Below are 26,402 nucleotides of genomic sequence, written 5' to 3' on the forward strand. Positions count from 1 at the left end.
GTGGGGCCAGACTGGATAGGGGCAGACCCTGCTGTGTGGGGTGATGAGGGGGAGGGTGCTGAGCTCTGAGGGGACAGAGATGCCTGAGGGGTAGAAGGAGGAGGAATTCCGAGTGGCCCAGCCTGTGGGATTTGGAGAGGAGACACAAGCCAGGGACCAGCCCAGGGTTCCCAGCTGCCTTCCCGGGAGCCCAGGTCCCAAGGCTGAAAATAGGTAGTGGATCAGCATTGCAGAGGTGCAGAGAGCAGGCCATCTTGCACCTGTGCAACAAGGGCCTGTGTGGAGAAGGACCCCCACATGTGCCCACGGTATCAGGGAGGACCAACACCCTCCCTCATGTGCATGCACAGCCCCTCACTCTCTTCTGCGCCTGTGCACCAGCTTCCAGGTCAGTTCCCACCAAATCCAGAGTGTTGGACTGCACCAATCCAGAAAGGGGGAAAGACATGACTTTGGTTTTCCTCCACTCAGGTGGATTTGGCTGGAAGCAGGGGGATGAGGAACACACAGAAGAGGACCTGGCATCTGTCATCCCATCAACAGTCCTCAGTGATTCTCCCATGAACTGCATGTGGGAATGTGAGCCCCAGGCCTGGCATTCCCTGCCAGGTGATGATGGTGGAGCACGCTGGGATGGTGAGTGAGGCTGAGGGGACCATGGTTACCTCGGTGGCTGAGGGGGGTGCACCCTCTGCCTCTGCAGGCAGGTGAGGCTGTGCAGACCACAGAGGACAGGAGGGCTGGGGCTTCAGGATGATGGGGTGGGTGAGGGTGGGGCCAAGTGTACTGGGTGAACCAGGGTAGGGGGACCTGGGAACGGGGACCAGGATGGGGCCCAGGGGTGGGAAACAGGAATCAGGGGGACTGGGGTGGGACTGGGTGGGGCACCAGTGAGATCAAGACTGGGGACTGTGGGGACCAGGGTGGGAGCATCAGGTGGGCAAGCACCAGGGTGGGGGGAGCCGGGGCACTGGCTGCACCATCCAGTCGAGGGGACCAGGACAGGGCAGAGGCGGCCACGTGCTCCTCACAGATGTGTGAAGGAGCCTGACCCAGAAGGGGTTATTTCCCATCTAACAACTAAAACTAATTATCCCATTGGAATTACCACTGAAGGGAGATAGGGGGAGGAACCCTCTGTACTATCAGTGTAGCTTCCTGGGGTATAAACATTTCAAAATTAGAAGTTAAAAAAATTGCATTCTTCCAGAAGGAGCCAACGGAGCACAGCCCGGAGCAGCATTAGGGCCTCCGCGTGTGAGCTGAACCTGCCTGGACACGGCTGGGATGTGCACATCTGGGGCTGCCATGGCCACTGGGGAGAAGAGCCGGGTGCTGCAGAGAGAAGTGGGCAACCCCACAGTGAGCTATTTTGTATATTTTGACCTTGGTGTGCTCAATATCTTGAAAATTTTATCATTTTAAGGTGTAATTGATGTAGAAGTAAATTCGATATTAATTCTACGTTTGTTTTTTTTTCACACCAACTCTTGGAAACCCCACACGTTTTACACTCTCCACACATCTCAGTTGGGAGGGGCCACGTGTCAAGGGCTCCGTGGCCGCCCACTCATGGCCACAGGACTGCACAGGGCAGGGAAACCCCCTTCCCTCCTATGCTAGGCTCTGAACAGTCACCCAAATCTCTGCCTTTCCCTACTGTTCCCTGCAAGGAGGGCAGCTTCTCTCCACACAACTCAGTGGCCAGAAGCTTTCCTGGTCCAGGTGATGCTCACAGTGGCCCCCTGGGCTTAGAGACTGTCTGACCCATGTCTGCATGTGTGTTGAATCCTAACCATTGGGGGGTGGGTTTCGGATCATCAGAGTATATATACACTCACACACACACACACACACACACACACACACACACACACCTTTAAAAGGTTAAAAACAAGAGTGAACTAGGTGATTGCAGATGTGGGCACTGGGGCTGGCACAGGCTCCCAGCCCACCCTCCACACAGGCAGCAGGCCCCCACCCTGAACCCCACACCCCAGCTGCTTCTCCTGTGAGAGATGGAGGCTGGGGTTTCACCCTGCCCTGCCTGCTGTCCTGGGGTCTCCTCGCCATCAAGAAGAGGACAGGCCCATGCCTGGTCACCAGGGGCAGAACAGAACATGTCCTCTGCCAAAGGGTGCAGCTGATTCCCCAGCACATACCACCCTCCCCGTGGGGATTTCCTGATCTCCAGGGGACCATGCCACAGAGGGTGCCAGGGGTAGATATGTGCAGCCCACTTGTCTTTTGCTGTTTGATTTTTTTCTGGAGTTTGGGGCTCTGGTAGAAATGTGGAGACACATCAGGGTCACCCCAAAAGAGGACACACCAGATGGCAAAGTCGTTCAGCAGGGGAGAGGCCCCAGCCCATGCTGCAGGCTGGAAAGGAATCTGAGTGGCACAGCACCCTGGGCTGCCCTGGCCATGTGGGAAACTCCCCTCTCCTGCAGGGAGCCCATCTTGGAGCCCTTATACCTGTGGTTAGACAGGTGGAGGCTGGGGACCACTGTAGCCTGTATACCTATGGGGTAGAGAGTTTGAGGCCGGGACCCAGCTTGGAGCACATATAAATGTGGGGTACACAAGTGGAGGCTGGGCCAGCTTGGACACATACCCCACAGTGAAGATGGGTGGAGGCTGGGCCCAGATTGGAGCCCATATACATTTGGAGTAGAGGCTTGTGACCAGGGCCCAGCTCAGAGCCTATATTCCCATTGTGGAGAGGGTCCAAGCTGGGACCTGGCTCAGATCCTAATCCAGACTGTGTAGACAAGTGGAGGCATGGGGCCCAGCTTGGAACCCGTACATATGTCAGATGGACATTTGGAGCCTGAAGCTCAGATTGGAGCCCTTATCCTTCTGGGACAGAGAGGTGGAGCCAGGGGACCAGTTCAGAGTTCATATAACTGTGGTGTACACAGGTGGAGGCTGGGGCCCAGCTTGGAGCCCATATACCTGTGGTAGAGATAGATAGAGGCTGGGGCCTGGCTCAGAGCTCATATCCTCACACTCTAGAAGGGTGGAGGCAAGGCACAGTTGGAGAACCTATCCCCACAATGTGGATGAGTGGGGAACATGGGGTGGGCGCATTGCTCATATAACTGTGGTGTAGACACATGGACACTGTGGATCAGCTTTGAACCCATGTAACTGTGGCCTAAAAAGGTGAAAGCTGGGGCCTGGCTCAGTGCCCTTATCCACATAATGTTGATGGGTGGAGGCATGGGGCTGCACTTGGAGCCCATATACCTGGGGTGTAGACAGGTGAAGTCTGGGGCCCCTACACAGAGCCCAAATCCCCACTGTGTAGACAGGTGGAAAATGGGGTACAGCTTAAAACCCATATCCCTACAATGTAGACTGGTGGAGGCTGGGGCAGAGCAGGGTGCCCATATTCATGCAATGTAGAAGGTGGAGGCTGGGGCCAGGCTTAGAGCCCATATACCTGTGGTGTAGACAGTTGGAGGCTAGGATCCATCTTGGAACCCATATTCCTGTGGGGTAGACAGGATGAGGCAGGGCTCAGCTTGGAGTGCAAATACTTGTGGGGTGGGTGGGTGGTGGCTGGGGCCTGGCTCAGAACCATAAACCCACAGTGTAGACTGGTGAAGACTGGGCCCAGCTTGAATCCCATATACCTGTGGCAAAGATAGTTTGAGGCTGAAGCCTGGCTCAGAGCCCACATAAATATGGTATGGATGGGTGGAGGCTGGGGCATGGCTCAAAGAACATGGCCCAGAAGTGTAGACAGGAATTGGCTGCAGCCCATCTTCAAGCTCTTATACCTGTGGTGTAGACTGTTGTAGTCTGGAGTCTGGCTTGGAGCCCATATTCATGCAATGAAGACTGGTGGGGGCTACGGTCCAGCTTTGGTCCCAAATACATATTGGGTAGAGATGTGGAGGCTAAGGTATTGCTCAGAGCCCTAGCCCCACAGTGAAGACCAGTGGTGGCATAGGGCCTGGTTTGGAGCCCATATACCTATGGTGTAGAGATGTGGAGGCTGGGGACAGGCTCAGAGCCCAAATAACTGTTGTGTTGACAGCAGGAAGCATGGGGCCCAGCTTGGAGTACAGATGTCTGTGGGGTAGGTGGGTGGAGGCTCAGGCCCAGCACAGAGTCCATATCCCCACAGTGTAGATGGATGTACACTGGGGCCCAGCTTTGAGTTCATATATCTATTGTGTAGACAGGTGGAGGCTGGGGCCCAGCTTGGAACCCATATAACTATGGTGTAGACAGGTGGAAGTTAGGCCTGGTTCGGAGCCCCTAGACCCACATTGTAGATTGTTTTAGGCTGGCACCCAGTTTGGAGCCCATGTACCTGTGGGGTAGACAGGTGAAGGGTGGACCCAGCTTAGAGCCCATATATCCACAGTATAGACAGGTGGAGCCTAGGTACTGGCTTGTAGCCCATGTACTTATGGAGTAGCCAGGAGGAGTCTTGGGTTCCACTTAGGGCACATATACCTGTGGTGTAGACAGGTGGAGGTAGGGCCCAGCTTCGAGCCCATGTACCTGTAGGATTCACAGGTGGAGGCTAATGCCCAGCTTGGTGCCCACATACCTCTGGCATAGAGAGGAGGAGGCTGGGACCCAGGTCAGGGTCTGGTTTCCTCAGTGAAGACAGGTGGATGCTACGGTCAAGCTTGGAGCCCATATTCCTGTGGGGTAGATGGGTGGAGGCAGTGGCCCATCTCAGAGCTCATATCCCATGAATGTAGATGTTGGGGGCTTGGGCCCATCTTGGAATCCATATAACTGCAGGGTTGAGATGTGAAGCTAGGGACTGACTTGTAGCCCATACAATTGTGGTGTAGGCAGATTAAGCCTGGAGCCTGGCTCAGAGCTCAAATAACTGTGGTGTAGACAGGTGGATGCGTACAGCCCAGCTTGGAGCCCACATATCTGTGCAGTAGATGGCTGGAGGCTGAGGCCCAGCTCAGAACCCATATTCCCACGGTATATATGGGTATAGGCTGGGCCTGGGTTGGATCCCATATCCACACATTGTAGATGGGTGGAGGCATGGGGCCCAGCTTGGAGCCCATATACGTGAGGGGCAGACAGGTGGAGGCTGGGGCCTGACTCACAGCCCAAATCCCCACAGTGTAGAAGGTGGAAAATGGTGCCCAGATTGGAGCCCATATACCTTGGGGTACACAGGTAGAGGCTAGAGTCTGGTTCTGAGCCCATATCCCAACAGTGTAGACAGGTTGAGGCATGGGGCAAAGGAAGGAGCCCATATAACCTTGAGTTAGACAGGTGGAGGCTGGAGCCCAGCTCAGGGCCCATAACCCCACAGAGTAGATGGGTCTAGGCATGGGGCCCAGCTTGGAGCCCACATGCCTGTGGGGTTGACAGGTGGAGATTGGGGCCTGGCTCTGAGCCCATATCCCAATGATATACATAGCTTTTGGCTACAGCTTGGTTCTGAGACCATATTTCACCATGTAGATGGTTGGAGGTTGTGGCCTAGATCAGAGCCCATATATATCTGGTGTAGACAGGTGGAGTCTCAGGCCTGGCACAGGGCCCATATATCTATGGGTTAGATAGGGGGAGGCTATGGCCCAACCCAGAGTCCATATTCCCCACAGTGTAGACAGCTGTAGGCTGGGGCCCAGTTTGCAGCTCACAGACCTGTAGGATAGACAGGTGGATGCTGGGGCATGGCTCTGAGCCAACATTGCTGCAGTGAATGTGGGTGGAGGCTGGGGCCCAGCTTGGAACCCATATACCTGTAGGGTTGACAGGTGTAGTCTGGGGCCTGGCTTGCAGCCCATATAACTGTGGTCTAGCCAGGTGGAGGATAATGTCTAGCTTGGAGCCCATATAGCTGTGTCGTAGACAGGTGGAGGCTAGGGTGCTGCTCGGAGCCTATATCCCCACAGTATAGACGGTTGCAGGCTTTGGCCCAGCTCAGAACCCCTAACCCCACAATATTGACAGACGGAGAGTGGGGCCTGTCTAGGGACCCATATTCCCACAATGCAGATAGATGCGTGGAAGCTATGGCTCGGACTGAAGCCCATATATCTGTGGGGTAGGCAGGTGGGGCCTGGGGCCCAGCTGGGAGCCCAGATATCTGTGGAGTAACTGTGTGGAAGCTAGGTCGTAGCTCAGAGCCCACATGACCAGACTGTGGATGGGTGGATGCTGGTGCCTGCTGTGAGCCCATAAGCCCACAGTGTAGACGGGTGGAGGGGTAGGGCCCAGCTTGGAGCCCATGTCCCACAGTGTAGAAAATTGGAGATTGGGGCCAAGCTTGGAGACGACAACCCCACAGTGTAGATGGGTAAAGGCTGGATCCTGGCTTGAAGCCCATATACTGGTGGTGTAGAGAGGTCAAAGCAGGAGCCAGGCTCAGAGCACAAATAACTAGTTTAGACAGGTGGAGGTATGGGGCCTAGCTTGGAGCCCATATCACCACAGTGTAGTTGCATAGAGGAGAAGGGCCCAACTGGGAACCCATATACATGTGGGGTACAGAGGTGGAGGCCAGGGTCTGGTTCAAGCCCATGTCCCCCCAGTGTAGACAGGTGGAGGCTGGGGCTCAGCTTCAAACACATTTACCTGTGTGGTAGACAGGTGGAGGATGAGTCCCATCTCGGACCCAGTTCCCTACAGGTACATGGGTGGAGACTGGGGCACATATACCTGTGGGATACACAGGGTTAGGGTTAGGGCCTGTTTCAGAGTCCATATACCTGTGAGGTAGACAGGTGGACTTCTGAGTCTGGATTGTAGTCCATATCCCCACAGAGTAGATGGGTTTAGTCCGGGGCCTAGCTCAGAGCCTGAATAAGTTTGGTGTAGACAAGTGGAGGCTGGGGCCTGGCTTGGAGCCCATATTTCCACAAAGTGGATGGGTTATTTCTGGGGCCCAGCTTAGAGACCAGATACCTGTGGGGTAGACAGGTGGATGCTGGGGCACGGCTTGGAGCACATACACCTATAGTGTTGACAGGTGGAGGCAGGGGCCTGCCTAGAGCCCATACAGCTGTGATGTAGACAGGTTGAGGCTGGAACCTGGTTTGGAATCCAAATAACTGTGGTGTAGACGGGTAGAGGCATGGGTCCAGCTTAGACGCCATATACCTTCATGGTAGATGGTTGGAAGTTGGGACTAGCTCAGTGTCCATGTTCCCACAGTGTAGATGGGCCTGGTTGGAGCCCATATACCTGTGGGCTAGAAAGTTGAAGGGTAAGGCCTGGCTAGGAGCCCATATCCCCATAATATAGATGGGTGTAGGTGTGGCTGAATTGGAGCTCATGTAACTGTGGTGTAGGAAGCTGAGGCTTGGGCCTGGCTCAGCCCATATCCCCACAGTGTAGATGGGTGGAGGCATGGTGCCAAGCTTCTAGCCCATGTAACGGTGGTGTGGACAGGTGGAGGATGGGGTATAATTTGTAGCCCATATACCTTTGGTAGACAGATGGAGGCTTGGGTCTGACTCAGAGCCCTCGTAACTGGGACAGACAGGTGGAGGCTGGGGTGAGATCAGAGCCCATATACCTGTGGGGTAGATGGGTAGAGGCTGGGCCCCAGCCTAGGGAACACAACCCCAAAGTATACATGGGTGTAGGCTGGGGCCCAGCTTGGAGCCCGTATCCACAAAGTATAGACATGTGGAGGCTGGGGCCCAACATGGGGCCCATATATCTTCAGGGTAGACAGGTGAAGGCTAAGGCCAGCCTGAAGCCCATAAGCTCTTGGGTAGACTGGTGGAAGATGGGCCCTGGCTTGGAGTCCATATAGTTTGATGTAGACAAGTGGAGGCTGCAGCCTGGCTCAGAGTCCATATTCCCTAAATTTAAATTGGTTTTGGCTAGGGCCCAGCTCAGAGCCCATATACCCATGGGGTGGACATGTGGATGCTGGGGCCCAGCTCAGAGCACATATTCCCAAATTGTTAACTTGTGGAGGATGGGGCAAGGCTAGGAGCCCATAAATATGTGATGAGGAAAGTTGGAGACTGGGGCCTGGCTCTGAGTCCAGATAAATGTGGTATGGACAGGAGAATTCCTGGGGCCTGTTCATAGCCCATATCCCCACCGTGTAGATGGGTAGAGGCGTGGGAACCAGCTTGAAGTGCATATACTCACAGTGTAGGAGGAGGAGCCTGGGGGTCAGCTTAGTACCCATATACCTCTGGGCATGAGTAGAGGCTTGTGCACAGCTCAGAGCCCATATATCCACAGTGTAGACAGGTGGAGTTTGGGGCCTGGCTCAGAGCCCATATACCTACAGTGTATAGGGGTAGAGGCATGGGACTCACCTTACAGCCCATATAACTGTGGTGTAAACAGGTGGAGGGGTGGGACCAACTTGGAGCCTATGAACCTGTGGGGTAGACAGTTGGAAACCTGGGGACAAATTTGGAGCCCATATACTTATGGGGTAGATGGGCAGAGAACGGGGCATGGCTCAGAGCCCAAATGCCTCCAAAGAAGATGGGAGGAGGCTGGGGCCAAGCTTGGAGTCCATATACCTGTGCAACAGACAGGTGGAGGCTGGGACCCAGGGTTCATGTAACTGTCGGGCATTCGGGTTTAGCCTGGGGACAGGTTCAGGGCCCATATCCCCAGTATTTATGGGTGGGAGCTGGGGCTCTGCTTGGAGCCCATATCCCACAGTAACATCTGGGGCTGCAGCCCTGCTCAGAGCCCATATACCCAAAGTATAAAAGATGGAGGTGGAGGCCCAGCTCTCCATATCCCCACAGTATAAATTTGTGGATTGTGGGCCCAGCTTGGAGCTCATATACAAAGTGTTTAGACAGGTGGAGGTTATGGCATATGTATCTGTGGGGTAGACATGTGGCATCTGAGGCCCTTCAGGGTAGACTGGTGGATGCTGAGAACAAGCTCAGAGCCCAAATCCCCAAAGTGTAGACAGGTGGAGACACAGGGCCCAGCTTGGATCCAATATAAACGTGCTGTAGGCAGGGGGAGGCTGGGATCCAGCTTGGAGCCCATAAGCCTTTGGGGCAGACAGGTAGAGGCTGGGACCTACAGGAGAGCCCATATCCCCACAGTGTAGACAGGTATAGGCTGGGGCCCAGCTTGGAACCCATATCCATGTGGAAAAGACAGGTGGAGGCTGGGGCAAAGCTCCCCAAAGTGTACTCAGGTAGAGGCTGGACCCAGCTTGGAGCCCATATCCCCACAAGGCAGATGGATATGGGCATGAGGCCTGGCTTTTTGGCCATGTATCAGTTGTGTAGACACATGGAGGCTGTGGCCTGACTCAGACCCCAAATAACTCTGCTGTATACATGTGAATGCATGGTCCCAGCCCAAATCCCATACACCTGTGTAGTTGGAGGAGGCTGGGGTCCAGCCCAGAGCCCATATCTTTACAGTATAGACAGGCATAGGATTGGGCCAATTTTGGAGTCCATTTACCTGTGGTGTACACAGATGGACATTGTGGCTCAGCTTTGAACCCATATGACTGTGGACTAGAGAGGTGGAGCCTGGGGCCTAGCTCAGTGCTCATATCCACCCAATGTAGATATGTGGGGCCACACTTGGAGCCCATAACTGGGGTGCAGACAGATGGAGGCTGGGGCCTGACAGAGTCCAAATCCCCAGTGTAGACAGGTGGACTTGGGGCCCAGCTTGGAGCACCTAAATCTGTGGGGCAGAAATGTGGAGGCTTGGGTGCAACTTGAATCCCATATCCAACCATGTAGACAGTTGCAGGTATGGGGCTTGGCTTGGAGCCCATATTCCCACAGGATATTCAAGTATAGGCTGGGGCCAGGCTTAGAGCCCAAATCCCCAGTGTAGCTGGGTGTACACTGGAGCCCAGATTGAAGCTCATATACCTGTGGTGTAGAGCAGTGGATGCTGGGACCCAGCTTTGAGCCCATGTAACTATGGTGTAAACCTGTGGAGGCTAGGGCCCTGCTTGGATTCCATGACCACTGTGTAGATGGCTGGAAGCTGGCACCCAGCTCAGACCCTAGGTGGAACCTGGGGCCCAGTTCAGGGCACAGATCCCCACATTATTTATGGGTGGAGGTTGGGGCATGGCTCCAAACTCATATCCCCACCCTGTAGACAGACTGATGTGGGGCCTACCTCAGAGCCCATATAAATGTGGTATAGACAGGTGGAGGCTGGGGCCCCAATTGCAACCCATATACCTGTGGTGTAGATAGCTGGAGACTTGATCCTGGCTCAAAGCCCATACAGCTGCACAATAGACACAGGCTGGGGCCCAGACTGGAGCCCACTTACCTGTGGGGTAAATGTGTGGAGACTGGGGCTGACTGTGAGCCCAAATCCCCACAGTATAGATGGGTAGAGGCTGACAGCCAGGATGGAGCCCATATCCCCATGGTATAAATGGGTGGAGGCATGGACCCCAACTTGAAAGTCCATATGTCTATGGTGTAGAGAGGTGAAAGCTGAGGTCTAGCTTGGATCCCATATGCCCACAATATAGATGGGTGATGGCCTGGGGCCTGGCTCATTGTGCATATAACTGTGTAGTAGACAAGTAGAGGCTGTAGCATGGCCCGGAGTCTCAATAAATCTGCTGTAGGCATGGGGACCAGCTCATAGCCCATAATCTGTCAGTGTTGATGTGTGGAGAATTGGGGCCCAGCTTAAAGCCCTTATATCTGCGTTGTAGGCAGGTGGGTGCTGTGGCCCAGCTTGGAGCTCATATCCCTACACTGAAGATGGGTGGAGCCTGGATTCTTCCTCAGAGCCTGTATGCCCAGTGTAGACTGGTGGAGGCATGGGACCCAGCTTGAAGCCCATGTTATCTCTGAGGTAGGAAGGTGGAGCCTGGGGCCCAAATCCCCACACTGTAGACAAGCTGATGTGGGGCCTGGCTTAGAACCCATATACCTTTGGTGTCGACAGGTGTAAGCTACGGCAGGCTCAAACCCAGGTTGATGGTTCTGTAGACAGGTGGATTGATGTGTGGGGCCCTTCTTACAGCCCATTGAACTTGTAGATGGGTGGTGGCTGGGGCCTGGCTTGGATCCATATCCTCAACAGTTTAGATGGATGGAACCTCTGGCTCAGGTTGGACCCCTGTAACTGTAGTGCACATAGCTGAGGGCCAGGTGCTGGATCCCCACTTGGAGCCCATATACCTGGATGGATGCTAAAGCTGAGCTTGGACCCCATATGCCTGTAGGATAGATGGTAGAGGCTTCAACCCAGTTTAGAACCACTGTCGACACAGATTAGACAGAGTCTAGGGCCCACTCGGACCACATATCCCAGAGTGTAGACGGGTGGAGGCTGCGGTGTAGGTCATGGCCTATATGCCCACAACGTAGATGGTGAAAACCTGTGGCCTGGCTCAGAGCTAATACACCTGTGGTATAGACAGGTGAAGGCGCGTATACACAGTGTAGGCAAGTTGAGGCTGGAGCCTAGCTCAGAAACAAATGTGTTTTAGACAGGGGGCAGTTGGAGCCTGGCTTGGGAAACATAACCCCGCCATGGACACTGGTGGAGTCAGGGGCTCAGTTTGGAATCCATATACCTGTAGTGTAGACATGTGGAGGCTAGGACCCATCTTGGAGCCCATATACCCACAATGTAGGAAGGTGGTGGCATGGGAACTGGCTAGGAGCCACTACACCTGTGGTGCAGGAAGATAAGACACTGGGGCCTGGCTCAGAGCCCAAATAACTTATTTGGAGGAGACATGGGGACCAACTTGGAGCCCATATACTGGTGGTATAGATAGGTGGTAGCTGAGACCTGGCTTGGAGACTATAATCCCCAGTTTACATGGTTAAAAGCCGTGGCCCAGCTTGGAGCCCATATACCTCTGGGGTAGACAGGTGGAAGCTAGGTTCGAGTTCTGAGCCCATACTCCAGAAATGTACACAGGCAGAGGCGATGGCCTGGCTTGGAGACTATATACTTGTGGTCTAGATAGTTGGAGGCTATGGTCCTATTTGGAGCCCATATGCCTGGCTCTGAGCCCAAACAATGGTTTACACAAGTGGAAGCATAGGACAAGATTGGAGCTCATATAACTGTGGTGTAGATTGGTGGATGCTGGGGTCCAGCCTGGAGCCCATAATCTCTGGGGTACACAGGTGAAGACTGGAGTGCGGCTGGAACCCATATTCCTGCAATAGAGGCATGGAAGCTGTGGCCCGGCTCAGAGTACGTATTCCCGCAATGTAGATGGGTGAAGCCTGCAGGAGGAATGAAATAAAAATTAGTCCATCAATGAAACCCAAGCAGGGTCTTTGAAAAGACTGGAAAAATTCATAGAGTGTTAGCTACACTAATATCAAAGAAAAAAGTGTGCAAATTACTAAAATCACAAATGGACAAGAGACATTAAAGCATTGCAAGGGGATACCATGAACAGTTGCACACCAATATACTAGATAAACTAAAAAATGAACAAATTCTTAGACTCACACAAATACCTAAAATGAATCAGGAAGAAATAGAAATCCTCAACAAACTAGTAAGAGACTGTATTACTAATCAAAAACCACTCAACAAAGAAAAGTCCAAGAGCACAGGAATTTTACCTAACATTTGAATTAGAAATAAGACCAATTCTTCTCAAACTACCAAAAATTTCTCAACTGATTCTAAGAGACAAGCATCACCCACAATACCAAAGCCAGATATTGATACAAGGCAAAAAAGTTTTAGAGACCAATGTCCCTTATGAAAACAGATGCAAAAATCATCAATGAAATACTACCCAACTGAATCTAGCAGTGCATGGAAAGGATGATACACCATAACAAATGGGATTTATCCAAGAAATACAAGAAAATCAATGTGATACACCACACGGATGGTGGTGACTGTAATACATTGATCATATCTGACATGGAAGAAACATTTGGCATATCTGGCATCCTTTCTTGATAAAAACTTAAATAGAGAAAGTAACTTCCTCAACATGAAAGAGCATATGTGAAAAACCCACAGGTAACATCATACTCAATTGTGAAAGACAAACCTTTTACACTTAAGAACTAAACACACAAGAAAGTCTACTACCCATACTGCTATTTAACATTGTGCTGGAAGTTACAGCCAGAGCAGTTAGGTATGAAAATGAAATTAAAACCATTTGAGTTATCTAAGTGGGGAAGGAAGAAGTAAAACTTTCCCTGTTTTCAGATGACATATTCCTATGAATAGAAATTCCCTAACAACCTACAGAAAGCCTACTAGAGCTGAAAAGTGAATCAGTATACACTGGCAGGAATAGAATATCAACACCCCAAACTCAGTTGTGATTCTGTACACTAGAAATTAACAAGCGAACTAGGAAATTAATGAAACAATTCCATTGAAAACTCATCCAAAAACTAAAATACCTAGAAATAAATTTAACGAAGTATGTCAGACTTACATAAACTTCAAAACAGTGCTGAAAGATACTAAAGAACACCTTAAGTGAAGACATACTGGGTCCATGAATTGCAAAGACTAAATATTATACAGATGCCAATACTACCCAAAGCGATTAACAGATTCAATGCAATCCCAGTGAAATTCCAGTAGCGTTCTTCACAGAAATGGAAAAACCAATCATCACAGTCAATGGAAAACCAATGGGCCAGGAATAGCCACAACCATCTTAAAGAAGCTACAAAGTTGTGTCACACTCCATGGTTTCAAAGCCATTACAAAGCTACAGTAACTTTAAAAGTTTGGTACTATTAACAGGACAGACATATTGATGAAGAAAATAGAATTAAAAATTCAGGAAAACCCACACATTTATAACAAATAGATTTTTGATTAGAGTATCAAACACAGTTGATTGACTTCGGTGCTAGGAAAAGTGGATACTGATGTGCAGAAAAATAAAATGTCAATGTCACCTTAACTTTGTATATAAAAATATCTCCAAACAAATCTATGACCTACATATATGAGCTAAAACTATGAAACTCTTAAGAGAAAACCTAGGGGAATATCTGAAATTGGACTTCAAATTAAAAAATCTGCAGCATTAAATGACATTTTCAATAAAGTGAAAGGACTTACTGAGTGAGGAAAATATTTGCAAACCTTGCTTGTATCTGATGAGGGCTTAATATTCAGTTTACATCAAGAACTAAAAATGAGCAACAAAAACACAGCCCAATTAGAAATGGGGAAAGCACTGGAAAAAACATTTCTACAAAGATATACAAATGACCAGTAAGGATCCTAAAAAGAGGCTTATCATTACTAATCAAGGAATGCAAATCAAAACCAAAATCAGCACTTCACACCAAATAAGATGACTCTTACTTTAAACGTTGAAAAACAGCAAGTGTTGACAAGGATGTGGAAATAAGAACCCTGTTGATGGGGATGTAAAGTAGTGCAATTACTACAGAAAAATACTTCGTGTTTCCTCAGAAGGTTGATGTAAAATATACGACCCAGAATTTCTATTTCTAGGTGTTATGTCCAAAAGATTTGAAATCAGGGACTAAAACACATAAGTACACAATATCCACAGCTGCATTATTCACAACTGCCAAAAGCAAAAAAAAAAAAAAAAAACTCAAGTATCCATTAAGAGAGGAATGGATAAACAAAATGTCATACAATACTCTAAAACCTCAAAAAGAATAAAGTTCCAATGCAAGCTACAAGATGGACGAAAGTCAAATATATCCTGCTGGTTGAAATAAACCAGACACAAAAGAAAGAGTTTTATTTCACTTACATATTCAATGCATAGAATCAAAAAATGGATTACACATTACAAGGGGCAGAGATCAGGGAGAATGGTGGTTAATTCTTAATGAGTACAGATTGTCTGTTTGGGATAAAGTAACCTTGGTAAAGGTTAGTAGTGATGTTACCACGACATAGTGAATATAATTTATACCACGGAACTTTTATTTGGGAAATTTTCAAGTTCTATACAGACACAAAAGAAAAGAAAAATACTCAAAATGAACTCCATGGCTACTATACTCTAAACAAGCTAAACATGAAAACTGACCTTAAAAATACAGAAACAAACTGACTGCTTCTGGGAAGCCAAGCTCAGGGGATGGGCCTGATCAGCAGAAGCCCAAAGGGAACAGGTGGTCTCCAGCCGCCCCGCCGCCCCTCACCCCAGCCCCGCAGCTCCCCCCCCAGGGCCTGGGTCTGCAGGGGGAGGGCCCCGAAGGGGCGGGACCACCGGAGCAGATGGGGGGCAGGGGAGGGGCCCAGCCTGGCTCAGGACCAGCCGGTGTCACGACCCCCACCCCGGGCGCTCTAGTGTCACGCCCACCCTGGGGACCTTAAGGGTCGCGCCAGATCCCGAGCCCTCTCGGCCTCCCGGTAGCCCCAGCCTCCCGCAGTCGCCACGGCGCCCTCGGCTGCCCGCTGTTACCCGGTCCCCAGAGCCCCCGTCGCCCCAGCACCCCACATCCCGCAGCCTAGCCTACCCCAGTCGCCTTCGTACACAGGCCCGGCCACTCCGGCACCAGCGCCCGCCCCGTCGCCCCCAGCGCCCGCCCCCGGGGTCCACCCGCCCCCGCCCAGCAGGGCCCGGGCCGCGGGAGGGAGGCGGCGCCAGCCGAGGACCCGGGACGCGCGGTACCAGGCGGGCGCTCACCGGCAGGGGCTCCCCTGCCACCTGCCCTTGGCGGCCCGAGCTCCCCGCCGACCCCCAGAGGCGCGGCCTCCCCGCCCCGCGCCCGGACCGACGGCCGGAGACGCCACATCCCTGAAGCTCTTACTCCACCAACAGCTGCACACGGTAACCTGGCCAAGCTGACACTGCTAATAAGTGATGGAAGAAAATTTAAAAAGTAGTCAAAGACAAAACACACACACATTGCTTACAAGAGAACAATGACAATCACAGGAGCATGTCTTTAAAAATAGCATGTCTTTGACATTGGAATGATCTTTGAAGTGCGGAAAGAACACCAGCAAACTCAATTCAAGCCAATCCATAAAGAAAAAATAAATGAACAGAATACTGTGAAACCTTCATTGCATATTAAAGTAAAACCTCATTCACATACATAGGTGAAATAAAGATTTTCATATATAAAAAGCTGACAGATCTTTACCGAGAGAAACTCACATGAAAGTTCTTTAGATAGCAGGAACAATCCTAGATGGAAATATCACTTATCCGAAAAAAAAGGCAGAGCTTGACTAATATGCAGTCGTTTTCCTCACTGATTAGTTATTTGGCTGATTACAGCAAACATATTATTGGGTGCATAACATATAAATATATACGTCAAAAACGATAAATTGAAAGAGGAAAACAAGCATATCACTCCATTTTTTCCACAATAAAACAAAAGATGAATTCAAGGTTCTATTGAGTAACAATGAAAACAAAACATGAGGCAAAGGCACTAATACTTATTAATGTACCTCCCGAAAGAAAAATTAAAACAGAATACTAAAACAGTAAATTCCTGTAAAAGAATGAAACAGAAAAAAAATTGGGACAAACCAAATAAGATGGTAGATTTCTAAAGCATGTAAGTGATCTGAAGTTTTGTACTTAGCAAAATTTTTTAGATTGGAATAAAAACATATTGTAAAAAAGAAAGACCCAACGAGATGCTATTTATAGCAGATACACATTAAATATGAAGACACAGAGTAAAAAAGGCTGGGTAAGACACTCTCTACAAGGAGCAAGCATGAACAGCCGCACGTCTGTTAGCAGACCAAGAAGACTTCACACACGAAGTGACTAGAGATAACAGATGACACTTAACTAGAGATAACAGATGACACTTAACTATAAAACAGTTCAATGGGCAGCTACTACAATTTGAAACATACAGAGCTTCAGAATACGGAAAGGAAAAGACGACAGAACTAAAAGGAAAAACTGACAAACGCACAGTATAGTTGGAAAATTTACTAGTTTGCCATCAACTACTTATATACAAACAGACAAAAATAAAATCAGGAAACAAGATTTCGACAACCTTGTCAACTAGTGAACTGTTCTAGTAAATATTTATAGAACACTGAATAGCTGCTAAATACATTCTTTAGAAGCATGTACAGTAAATTTACTAAAGTAGATTATATACTAGGTCATCAAATCATATACTATGCCAGAAGTCTAATTTTCAAAGAATTGAAATCATATAGCATATCCTGTGAACCTGACAATTAGAAATCAATGGCTGCAAAACACATGAATTTTAGAATTTAAACTATCCACTAGCGTTATCACCTCACTGGAAAAAAGCCAAAGCTCTTACCTGAGCGAATTATCCAATTTCTGCAAACACCAAGCAAGAACTCACGGATGCAACAAGCGCCGCTCTGCCAGGGGCCGTCCCTCCGCCAGGGGCCGCCGCTCCACGTAGTTCCCACAGAACACTCTCAATGTAGAGCTAAAAACAGTGAAACAGAGCTTGGCCTTTTATTGGCTACTGGGGGGAGAGCATAGACAATCGGTGTTTTAGGATTGGCTGAATTTTATGCAAATAAGGTGCTGCGCTCTGGTCCAATGGGGGACCAGCTAAGAGTGACTTGTGATTGGCTCAAATGAAGAGCATTTTGATTGGTGCATACTTATGTAAATGAGGGCTTACATTCTGGGCTATCTTGATTGGCCCATCAAGGGTGGTTCAGGATTGGCTGCTTTGCAGTGCAGTCCTTTATTTGCATAAAAATCAGCCAATCAGAGAATACCAAGTGTCTAAGCCCTCCCCCCTCTAACCTATAAAAGTCCAAGACAACGAACTGCGGAACATTCACTGTTGCGTTTGCTGAAGCTGTGTTGTTCGTATTGTCTCTTCAAAGCTGAAACGTTGTTGGAGCTGTAACGTTGGTCAATGAGTAAAGCTGCATGAAGTGTTAACGGTGTGTGAGATGTAAGATTGCCTGAAGCGAAACTCTTCGTGAGTTGTAACACTATCTGAATTGTGAGCGCGCCGTGAGCTGTAACAGTGCATGAGCCGTGAGCGCGCTTGGTGCTGTAACACTGTCTGAACTAAAAGGCTCTATGATGCGGAGTGTTTAGTTAGATGTCATTTTTCATAGGGTCTCAAATGAAAAATTTGGTGGTGTTTTGCTGCTGTCTTATCTCATCTGGATTGGTTCTTCAGGAGACTGAATCTGGGGTATGGAGTCGTTGTGGCAGGGACGTGGAACTGGTTATGTGAGCCATTATGAGTAATATGTTAAATACCTTTCAGTTTTTGAAGTACCGTCAAATTGCTTTTCACAGCACCTGCTTCGTTTTTACAGTTCCACCAGAGCTGTGGGTAAAAATTTCTTCTAATCCGTGTTAACATTAAACTATCTTAGTACGGCCGTGTCCCCCAACTTAAGTCAGTAGAAGATAACAACCTAGTAGTTCTGTGAGGATTGGTAATGGATCAGATCCTTCGGAAATAAAGGTTTGATTGTCACAGCAGACAGGGCATACCAGCTGATGTATTTTCTGAGAACAGAGGGAATATGAATGGGTAGGGGAAGAAGGTAAGTGTGAATACTAGCTGGAAAGCCATCAAGCCCATCCTCAGTATTGACTGGATTTTTAGTCGGAGGAAGTCGTTTCCTCCTCAGGGCATCTTCATTTCCAACCACCCAGTGAGTTTTCTGCAGCCAGTGTAACTCACAGTGCCGCCCAGAGCGCTGAGTTGCCCAGGGCTGCAGAGGGTGTATCAGCCCTGAGGATGGATTCCACATGGATGCCACGGGGTCCACCACACTGGGTGCTTTGTCCAGAATCCCAGGTGGCTCAGGGACTGGGAGAATTATGGTCTTACCTGAACACGAGCAGTTCTGGGAGTTAACGCAGGACTGCTGGGGCTGGGAGAGGTCCTCTTGCCATATACGGAAACATGGGGAATGTGACAATGGATGTCATTCTGTCCTGCCATTCAGTTCTTTCCATAAGGTTCTCTTCAGACCCCTAAACACAAGGGCTGCCTGGTACTTCCACCTGACACCCCCTCCTGAAACACCCTCTTCAGAGCCTGCTTGGAGGGCTGCAGTAAGGGTGGCCTGGGAATCTCAGGCCTAGGGCTTGAGGCCAGACTTGCCCTGTTTGTTCTCAGTCCTTCTGAGGCTTGAGCACGAGTGAGATGCAGAAAGGGGAATGGGCTTTCATCTCACTTTCCCATCTGGCTGTGTTGCTGTGACTAGCATGATTTTCACTATCCCACACCTGAGAGTACTTGTCACCTTTGTCCTTAACCTGAGCACCTTCTGATGGTCAGGATGACAATGTTCCCAGAGCTGGAGCCAGAGAATCAGCCAGCAATCCCTGAAGGCCATTTTGTATCTTCATAGATGAGCAGCACAGGGACCTGGCCTGGCTTTGGCAAGTACCAGTGAGCAACATGATTCATGATGCTTTCTCCAGAGCAGGTGAACCTGGTTGGCTGTCCCTGGTCAAAAGACACTGCAGAAGGCTGCATCCACACACCAAAGGCCATGGGGCCTGCAGGAAGGAGAGGAGAAATGGGCATGAGGCTGGGTGTCTCATCACCAGAAATTCCCCATCTGCCTTCAGTGGGAGGATATGCAGGAGTTCTTTCGGCAGATACAGATCTCCTCACATCAGCCCCAGCTTCTCTTCCATGGACTTGACTGGTGGATGAAGCCTTTAAAAAAAATAGAGAAGCCCATCCCCTCTCTTGGCAAGAGCAGGACCCTTGGGACTCACAGTCCATGAACACACTGGGGGGGGATTTCTTCTGTACTGGGCTCCTGGCCAGTAGCATGTTCATGCCCTGGTGAGCTCAGAGTGAGGCTACATTTGACCTGGAGGGGACTCAGATACAGCTGTGACCCTGGGTGGCAGCACATTGGCAGTGAGCCAGGAGGGTGAGGAGGAGAGGGGCCCAGGCCATGGTGTAGGAGTCTTCAGGACTGATCTCTAAGGTCCAAAGGAGAGGCTGGTTTCCCCCAGGCCTTTCATATCCCCTGTCTGAGGAGAGTTTCCAGTTATGCAAATCAGAGCTCAGGGGTTGGTCCTGAGGTTGCTTTATGGCTTCCAGAGAAGAGTTCAGCCCCCAGGGATACAGAGGAGGGGTGGCATCTGCAGACTCACCCTCAGCCCATGGGATTCTCCTTCCCCTGCTGGTGCCATGTGTCTGGGCTCATCTCCATCCTCAGACATTGTCCTAGCCTTGTCCTGGGCTGGCCTGGCCATGGCAGAGCACAAATGATGTCTATCTGCACTCTCCAGGGGCCACAAAATTTGGGCCATGGGGTCATCCTGGGCCCTGTCCTGGAGGTGGGTGGGGTACTAGTGCTCCACACGTTTGGCTTGCATACCCTACAGACCTCACTAACCACCCTCTAGCTTTACCTCCTCTGCTATCATTTAATAGTCAAACAATTGTTCCTCCTGGACCCCATTCAACCAAGATTGATCATGTGGTCCAGTGCTGGTCAATGGGATATAAAGGTAAGTTTTCTGGAAAACATCACAGGGAAACTTTGTTGCAGTTTAGAAAGAACAAAACTAGATTAGTGCATCACCTTTATTCTTGAATAACACTGTGATAGCTGAAGCTTCAGTAGCCACTCAGAGACTTTAACTTAATAAGTATGGGAGACAAGCCAGCACTGCACAGAGAATGGATATTTAGAAAGACACTGGGTCCCTTATGGAACTGGAACATATCTGGAGTAGAGACAAAGAAAGAGTTAGAGTTAGCTACTCTCCATGAGATTATATATATATAATATCTACATATAAACTATCGTTCATTTCTATATCCATCTAACAAACTGACTAACCAACAAGTATTTATTAATATGCTTGGGGAACAAAGCTGAATTGGAAATTATATCTCTGCTCAGGATAGAGATGAAGGAAAACACAGCTGCAGGGCCAGGTGAACTGGGTGATGGTGGAGCAGGGGAGGTTCTGTCCCCAAGCTCAGAACATAGGCCACCTCCCCAGAGGAGAGTAGCAGAGGGGAAGGCTCTGGGCCTGGCTGAGCCCTCACAGGCTGAAAGGCAGAGCAGACTACCACTGGAGGGGAATGTGGGGCAATTGGGCAGCTTTTCCCAGAGCATAGGCAGTAACTGGGTTAGCAGCAGGGCTGAGCTTCCCAGAACCAACTGTCAGGACCCATCACCCAGTGGAGGGCAGAGAAGTGTCTCTTGTGACTCAGACTAACCACAGAATCCCTTTTCACACTGGAAATATTTGGTCCCCAAATGGCACTGGGAGGCAGCTGTCCTGGTGCACAGACCAGGGAACTGAGGCCCAGGGAGGTTAGGGGAAAAACTAGTGGGAATGAATGGCCCCATCTGAATAGGAACTCAGTCTTAACCCCAAGCCAAGGCATTCTTCACCACATCACACAGCAGGGGAAGGGTTGTGGTTGGACAGGGAGTGTGCAGCCAGTATGAGCCAGATTTTTTGAGGGTAAGAGCCCACAACATTTGTCCCTGTGTCAGATTTCACCAGCTTGGGACAGAGAGTCTATCAGGGACCCCACCCCAACCCAAAGAGCCATTGAATCTCTAGAAATAACCAGCACTGTCCTGACTTCTGCAGAGATGGCATCTCTCCCAAGGCCAAGGTCCTGCAGGGAGAGGAGATCTGAGGCTGAGGGTCCACTCCCAGGAGGTCCCTTCATTCAGCAGCTCCCAGGAGGGACTGGGATGAAGTCCAAGACAGGTTCCTGTGGGACTGAGGCTGCAGGCAAGTCCTGGGGGCAGCCCCTTGGCAGAGAGTGAGGAGGGTGGGAAGGGAGGGGTCCAGGCCATGGAGGAGACACCCCCAGAGCTCTGCCTCCTGAGACCCCCCCCCAGCTGGGCAGGGCTCTCCAGGCCCCTCTCTTCCTACCAGGAGGGAAGATGCTCTCAGTAGTTTGACTGGAAGTAAATAGGTGCTAATATAAATGGTTCCTAAGGTAGAAAAATGGGCCCTGTCAGAAGGATAATGGGGAGGGAGGCACCACTTCTTCAGACCATACTTGAAGCCTCACAGCATCTTTCCAGACCAAGGTGGAGGCCACTGCCCTTCAGGCTGCAGATTCTGAGTTTGCCATTATAGAGCTGATGTCTCGGCCACATTTCCTGCCAGGTACTGACTTCTGGTTGTGAACGTATGATCACACTGCCCCCTGCAGGTGGAAGTGAGCAAGGTGGATGTGTGAACAAAAATGGCATAATGAACAAATGCACCCTAAGTGTCTGAATTTTCCATGTAAATACTGTTATAGTTTGCTAATGCTGCCAGAATGCAAAACAGCAGAGATGGATTGGCTTTTATAAAGGGCCTTTATTTGTTTGCACAGTTACAATCTTAAGGCCATAAGGTGTCCAAGATAACACATCAGCAATTGGGTACCTTCACTGGAGGATGGCTAGTGGTGACTGGAAACCCTCTGTTAGCTGAGAAGGCATGTGGCTGGCATCTGCTCCAAGTTCTGGTTTCAAAATGGCTTTCTCTCAGGATGTTCCTCTCTAGGGTGCCATTCCTCAAAAATGTCACTCTTTGTTGCTCTTGGGGCATTTTTCCTCTCTTGACTTCTCTGGAGCAAAAGTCTGCTTTCAATGGCCATCTTCAAACTGTCTCTCAGCTGCAGCTACTTTCTCAGCTTCTGTGCATTCTTCAAAGTGTCCCTCTTGGCTGTAGCTCCTCTTCAAAATGTCACTCACAGCTGCACTGAGTTCCTTCTGTTTGTCAGTTCATTTTTATGGCTCCAGTGATTTAATTTAGACCCACCCTGAATGGGTGGGGTAACACCTCCATGGAAATTATCCAATCAGTCATCACCCACAGTTGGGTGGAGCACATCTCCATGGAAACACTCAAAGAATTACAATCTAATCAACACTGATAAATCTGCCCACACAAGATTACTTCAAAGAAAATGGCATTTTGGGGGACATAATACATTCAAACTGGCAAATACTGTCCCCATTATAAACATGTCAGCATGTTTCTTGAAAGGTAGACACCTTACAAGCATTGCAAATAAAATGGATGAATGAATGAGAACACTTCTTTATTGAAATTTTTCTCTGAGATTTTCTCAGAAACACCCACTAATTAAATTCAAATGAGTAATGGAAGGGGACACCATTGTTCAGTACCATAAGGGACACAGAGGACTTGATCCATGAAGGAATTTGGGCAGGTGGTGTGAGGTGTGGCCAGGAGGAAACCTGGAAGCCTGACATGAGAGGGTCTCATCAGATGCTCCTAGGAGGTCTTGCTGACAATTTTCAAGGTGTATCTCAGAGGGCTCCAAGGAGCTCATGCCAGTCCCCTGGTACCTATTTAAATGTCTGTCTTGGAGGGAGAAGCTATCACTGGGTGTTTGCTCTGACTTCTCCTTTTCTGCTCTGTGTCTGGTGGGGACCCAGGCTTCCCACAGTGTCCCTGGGCCTGGCCTCCTGTGCAGGATCTGGGCAGAGAAAGGGAAGAGCCTAAGAGTGCAGAAGTAGGACAAGAAGGTTCTTCTCCATATGAAGGCTCCATCCTGCTCAGTGTGACCAGCACAGGAAGAGTGGTAGGGACTGTGAGATGAGATGGTCATGCAGGTTCCTGTCCCACTTCCTCATCTGTCTGAGTCACTGTGTCTTAATGAAAGCTGCTTACACCACCATGGTCTGTGGCATAGTAATAGTCACCCTCATCCTCAGTCTGGGCCCCACTGATGGTCAAGGTGGCCATGTTCCCTGATTTGGATCCAGAGAATTGGTCAGGGATCCCCAAGGGTGGTTCATTATCTGCATAGACAACCAGCACAGGGGCCTGGCCTGGCTTCTGCTGGTAATCAACATATTTATTCCCTAAGTTGTCTCCAGAGCATATGATCCTGGCCATCTGTCCCGAGGCCATTGACACAGAGGATGACTGTGTCAGCACATAGGAGGCTACTGAGCCTGCAGAGAAAAAGGTAGAGTGGGATGAAGGCCACTGAGCTCACTCCCCCAAGAGTCCACTCCTTGGATGGGCCTGGGTGAGCTCAGGGTCTGGGGTGGGCCCAGCACAGTGTCCCATTGGGGTTGAACCTATGGAGGCAGCACCTGTGCAGAATGAGGAGGGTGAGCAGGGGAGCCATCCAGGCCATGGTGCAGACATCCCAATGCTCTGTCTCTTAAGGATCCACCTGGGCAGGCTCCCCCAGCCTCTGTTATTCCCCAAGGAAAGGGCAGGCCCAGGGATGTGAATCAGAGCAGCCCTCATTGGCCAGCCTGGGAGGCAGTTTGAGTTTGCAGGAAGAGACCCATCCCCAGAGAACAGAGAGGGGCCTCCCTTTAGTTTTCAAGGTCAACGCCACAGATTTCTGCTCCCCAGGCCCAGGAGACCCTGACTTCACCTCACCACCTGCTAGGAGGACCTGCCAGTCTTTGACATGTGAAGGTCACCCTCCTTCAGCCTTCAGTCTGTCCTTTTTCCTTCCCTGATCTGGATGGTGAACTCAAAAGGGGTCTGCTCTTCTATGGGTCTGCTGGGTTCCTTCACTCTTAACAGATCAGAAACTGGTAAGGCAGAGTTTTCCAGAATTTCAATCTTGGACTCCCTCCCCTCCCATTTATAGTTCTGGTGACCCTGAGTTTTGTGATCTAGGGCTTCTGGGGAGTCAATGCAGAGAGCACAGAATGAGGAGCCCAGTGCTGGTCATGGACCTACTTCCCACAATTACTGAGCCTTTGACTAGTTCAACTTATTCCTCTGACCTTAAGGACCACTCACGGTTGACATTTCAGGAGGGCTTGTCATGTGACAACACTGCCCTGTGCCCCCCACACACTGTCAATCCATTCTCTTTGGTGTGTCTGGGAGGCAGTGACTGTGAGGATGAGACTCAGTTCTTGGGCCTCCTTCCCTGCTGAGGGGCAGCTGGAGGAAGGCTTGGATGGGCTGAGTGCAGGGCAGGCTGGAGGGATGGGCAGGCTCTCCTGGGCATGGGCAAGTGGTGGTGGGATTGGGAAGCCCCCCTCTCCCCGAGAAAGATGGGGCCCTGATTGTGAGCCATGCTGGGCTTCCCAGATCCCACCTTTGGGTCTGAAGTTCTCACTCCCCAGCCCCATGAGAGCTGCTTTCTCCACACAGCCCCCTCCTGACCTCCTGGGCTAAATATTGTCACCTGGGTTTTCCTGTATCTAATGTGACCATGCAGCATTTCGAAGCTTGGCCCCTCTTCAGAAGGCAGAGAAACTCCTAAGGGCTTTCCCAGACTCTGAGCACCCCATGGGGTCTCCTGAGGCTTTTGTTGAGCCTACAACAAAGCTCTCAGTCACCATCATCCTAGTTCTGTGCATTTACTATTTTCCAGATGTTGTTCCTATGAGAAGTTCCTGTGAAACCTCCTCTGTGATCCCTCTGCCAGACTTTGCATCCTGGAGATCATGGATGGCAGCATTTGGTTCTGGGAACGCCCAGGAGAGCAGGTGCCACACCTTGCTATTGGGGGTGAATTACATGGTGGCCCTGAAGATGCCGTCAAGGTGGTGGGCAGAGCTCCCATGGGCCCTGCACAAGGTGGAGTGTGAGGAATCCAACATTCTCCAGTGGAACAGGGACCAGGGAGGAGAGAAATGCACTGGGGAAGGGGTGAAGTGTGGGGTTTTGGGGAAATCATGGCAAAGAGCATCTGCCAGGGCAGTGGAGATAGATATCTGGGGCTGAAGCTGCTGATGATCTGAAGAAAGATAAGGAAGGAGCAATGTCCTAAGTCATCCTTGAAATACTCACTGTAAGAGCCAGAGGGCCTCCTTGGAACCATAAAAAGAAATGTCATCTTGTTCAGTTGGATCAGGAAAATGTGAGAACCAAGTTGAGGACTTCATATAGGACAACTGATTTGACTCTAGTGGCAAGTAGGAAGCTCAGAGCTCTGGACTCCCACCACCCCCAAGGGGCCTTCTCTACCCATAAAGGCCTCACATCTCATCCAAAATGATTAGGAATTAATATTGAGAACAATGGGCAGGGTCCAGGGTCACCTGAGAGCCAGGCCAGCCCCTTCTGGGAACTGGAATATTCCTAAAAAGCTTGAGGGAAGAAGCTGAGCCTTGGAACAGGGAAGAGTCTCCTCCAAGCCCTTAAATACTTTATGGGGATCACTGTAGCTCCAATAGGCTGAACTTTTGGGGTTTCTGGACATGTTCAAAACTTTCTTCAATATGCTTGAATCTTCCTTTTGAAAAATACACATGAATTCTATCTCTGTGAACCACAATTACAAGGAACTCTGAATACCAGTTTAAAAACATTATGATGTCTAGCAGGAAAGGGACAATCAGTCTCTTTTCAATGCTGAATTCTCTCACCTGGCTTGGGGTATTGCACATTGTAAGGGCTGCATGAATAGTTCCTGATCAAATAAATAAATGGAGCAATAATCAAAGAGGCCCATTTGAGCAGAAAGTCCTGCCCCTTTGTCAAAGGACCTCTGGCTTGGAAAATGCCTCCAGGGTGAGTCTCACTCATACCACAGGCCTGTCAGCCCGGGTCCTCCTCT

The 26,402-nt window shown here is 49.9% G+C and overlaps 1 long non-coding RNA gene across 1 annotated transcript; it reads left to right on the top strand.

Annotated features, from left to right (window-relative positions):
• Positions 1-476: 476 nt before the first annotated feature.
• Positions 477-25,655, top strand: LOC119525000. Its single transcript, XR_005214906.1, has 3 exons — positions 477-636; positions 1,211-1,362; positions 25,215-25,655. It is a non-coding gene; the product is annotated as an uncharacterized LOC119525000 (long non-coding RNA).
• Positions 25,656-26,402: the final 747 nt, after the last annotated feature.

This window comes from Choloepus didactylus (assembly GCF_015220235.1).
Source record: "Choloepus didactylus isolate mChoDid1 chromosome 23 unlocalized genomic scaffold, mChoDid1.pri SUPER_23_unloc2, whole genome shotgun sequence".
In the NCBI taxonomy this organism is placed as follows: Eukaryota; Metazoa; Chordata; class Mammalia; order Pilosa; family Megalonychidae; genus Choloepus; species Choloepus didactylus.